At 32.6% G+C, this 3,588-nt stretch overlaps 1 long non-coding RNA gene across 3 annotated transcripts; it reads right to left on the bottom strand.

The window, feature by feature from the left end:
* Positions 1–499: 499 nt before the first annotated feature.
* LOC111291207 (uncharacterized) lies at positions 500–3,294 on the bottom strand. 3 transcript variants are annotated; one of them, XR_016346462.1, is made up of 6 exons: positions 2,942–3,294; positions 2,772–2,852; positions 2,621–2,678; positions 2,335–2,432; positions 2,021–2,148; positions 500–788 (listed from the first exon to the last, which is right to left on the bottom strand). It is a non-coding gene; the product is annotated as an uncharacterized LOC111291207 (long non-coding RNA). The 3 variants fall into 3 exon arrangements; XR_002690345.2 differs by having other exon boundaries at positions 2,772–2,825; positions 2,942–3,292; XR_002690344.2 differs by lacking the exon at positions 2,772–2,852 and having other exon boundaries at positions 2,942–3,286.
* Between the last annotated feature and the right edge of the window lie 294 nt (positions 3,295–3,588).

Raw genomic sequence — 3,588 nt, 5'->3', positions numbered from 1 at the left:
TAATATTTGGTGTGATTCTGGTTTTATGGTTCTTTCTGTGTTTTGTGTTAGACTTGACAAAAACATCAAACTTTAACGGGAGGAGTATGTGCCACCTCAATCCCATATTGGTATATTTTGAGTATTTGCTATGATATATAATTAGAAACCTAAATCTAGACTTTTCAAGTATTTTTTGAGATAAAATTGTTAAACTTTGAAATCAAAACGGACAATAACTTGCCAGATGCGGGTCTCTACACCTAATAAATTATATTCAGTGCCATGTATACTTTTCTTCAATATTTTGTTTGTTCTACGAAAGCTTACTTGAGAGAAAGTTTGTTGACTTAAGTTGTCACTGATTAACATGGTTTGAAGATGTGTCACTAGTTCATATCTTATTTGTACGTTTACTTTTATGTTTAGATTAGGTGGCAGGCTCGCGCTTTGCCGCGAGTTTGTTTAAACTATGGGTATAAAGTTTTTGGATATGAAAGAAAAGCTATAAAAATGATAAGAGTTAAAAGTTAAACTTTACTATCTAATAATGAAGAAAATATTGTTTAAACTATGAACATAAAATATTAGAAGTTAAAGTTTACCCGAGTCAAACAATGATAAGAGTTAAAGTGATAAGAGTCAAACATTGGATAGGCGAAGCAAAATTCATGGCCCACAGAAAAAAGGAAAAAGAAAATCTTTGACAGTCCTGCCTCTGCTACAAAAATGTGATATGCTTCTCATCTTAACCCACTGGAATGCCCTCATTCAATTTACCCATTGAAGCACACATAAACCTGCATGTTCTGTCGATAGTAAATGACATAAATATTAATTTACATAAGTGTATTACGATTGGAGCTAGTGCAGGGCAGTGGGGGATTAAGTTTTTGGAGTAAGAATTGATATACTGACTGAAGATAACAGTAAGCATTTCTAGACATGCACTTCCAACAGCAAAAAAAATGACAGGTGTGCAACATATAAACATTGCAACATGAGTAGTATGATATGCACCGCTTACATAACATTTACAGGTGGAATAGATAAATGCAAAGAAAGGTGAGAGAGCACAGGTGTGGTGGAGAAAAGAGAAAGAATAAGCCTATAGTTTATTTTGATAAATCATCCAACCATAGCAACAAACACTTCTCGGGATACATATTGGTTTTTAATCATCAAGTGAATAAAACCAATAACCTTGTAAATTTACAACAATCTATAGGAGAAAGGTATGGAAAACAAAAGAAATGTGCCGAAACTCTTGAGAAAGAAAGCTAGTGGAAGTTGGGGAAAACAGGGTAATAAGGAAAGGAATTCCATTTAACAACATGGGAACGGTAAAAGGAAAAGTAGCATAGAAAAAGATCATGAATTATCAGCTATTTGAACAAATATGTAATATATTGGCATCAAAATAAGTTTAAGTTTATAAATATAATAATAAAAAAAACCACGCATTCCATATTATATGCATCTACTCCTACTTTTCATTTTGTGTAAGTATCAATCCTAGTAAAGAGAAGAACTTGACACTTTCTTCAAATACAGGCTTTTAAAACAGTGCTCTTATCACTTCGAGTGCTAAAATGCTTGTAATTGTAACTAATGAAATAGACTTAAAGAAAGATCATAAACACATAAATAAATAGGTAACCAAATATAATGTGTATTAATCGAAATCAAGAGCCCTCAAGTTCTTCTCTTTAGATGTAAAGGGAAAAATGAAAATGACTCTTAACAATTTTTCCAAACTTGGACAGAAATCATAAACCAACTTTCCCAATAAGAACACCATCATCCATCACAGCAGCAAAAACAAATTAAAGCAACTTAACAACTTTTTCAAATTTAGATATAAATCATAAACTAATTTTGCCATTAAGAACACCATAATCCATCATTTTGATAAGATTTTAAAATCACAAAGGCTAAGGCTCATAATAACCAAAATTACAAAAGCAAATACCAACAAAACAATTTCTAAAACACAGACTCGCAGGTCACCAAATTGCAAGTTGTCTACCATGGTTTATACCTTCACAGGAAGAATTTCCATAACTAATGAAAGTAGCAGGCTAATTTTTTCGTGCACCATTCCTTCACTGGCTCTTTGAAGGTGGTTTTCGGGCTAAGAATAAATTTATAGGGGTAAATATCTCTTTCCTGCCATCCAAAATTATAGATTATGTCAGCATGTTAATTGACCTATAGAAAATGGAGATTGTGTTCAACTTCTATTTTTCTTTAAAAGTTTTCTATACGCATATCCATTCAAACTACAGTTCCCTCAAAGTTAGGGGTAAACCAACATGTAGAAGAACTTATGGAGAAATAGGACTTCTAACTAACCTGCCACCTTTAACCAATCCTTCTGCAGCCTTTTCCAAAAAATCTTGAACCCTTTTACTTCCCTTTGGAGCAAAGCCCACAAATTCTAGAGCCTTGACCTACAACGGGAAAAAATTATAGTTAAACACTTTATGAACTTTATATGACCATCTCATCCAAGAACATCATTTTTTCATAAAGAGCATTATGAGAATGGAGGGGCCTTTGAAAGCTTTTATCATATTTTTAGTGATAAACTGTTGGATAGTTGTTAGACATAAGCTACTTAATGAGAAGTGATTTTTACCTAAAGGTAGGTACCAAGAGATAGGGGAATCAACAGCAAGATCTTCCTCCCATATGACCTAGAAAGACAAAATTGAAATAATTACCACTCATATTCCATTTCCAATTAGAAAGGAAAAAGGGCGGAAGGGGGGAGAGAAGTAAAAATTCACCACAAAACTAGCTCTTTTTAAGAGCATCGCGGCACTGTCTAGTCAAGTTGATATCTGGAAGACCATCACCGATCTTAATATCTACTTGTTTACGGAAAACTTTTATATAAGATCAACTAATGGATGCACAATAAATGAAGGAGCATTTTTAATGTTGTTTAGATACCCACCTTAATTTTCTGATGTTCCTGAGTTGTTGCTGGTCGTGTACATGGACAACTCCGCCTGGCAATTTTTTTCCTTTTCCTTCACCGCTGGCGCTACTATCCAACAAGAGCAAAACCCTTTCACATATTTTTTTAATTCCTCTTGCTGTGAGCTGTGATCTTGCGCTACTTGGACTACCTTTTCATCATACTCCTTCAATAGTCAAAATTCCCCCAATTCCAATTGAGGGAAGCCCAAAATCTTCGGTTCCCGAAAATTAACAGAATCGCTGAAGTTGGAGCCCCACAAAATTTGTTCAGTCCAAGGCCTAAAGTAATAACCAAAAAAACAAGCCTCGAAAAACCTATTGGGGAGAAGACAAAATTTTCTTCAATTAAATTTTGTTATTTATTTACGAAATTTGTTAAATAATTACAGTTCTTTTATTATTCGAAGATAATATTATTATTTTTTGTTTTATTTACAATTATATATTATCAAATTACTTAATTTTTTACACTTTTTTAACAAAAAGTAATATTATTGCATTTTCATTATCTTTACATCTATTAGATATTTAATTACTTAATTTCTCACTCTTTGTAGTAGACGGTAATATTACTGTATTTAATTATCTTTACATCTATCCGTTATCAAATTACTTAAATTT

This window comes from Durio zibethinus, chromosome 11, assembly GCF_047325235.1.
Source record: "Durio zibethinus cultivar Kanyao isolate XHJ-2024 chromosome 11, ASM4732523v1, whole genome shotgun sequence".
In the NCBI taxonomy this organism is placed as follows: Eukaryota; Viridiplantae; Streptophyta; class Magnoliopsida; order Malvales; family Malvaceae; genus Durio; species Durio zibethinus.
This window is presented reverse-complemented; position numbering and strand designations above follow the sequence as displayed.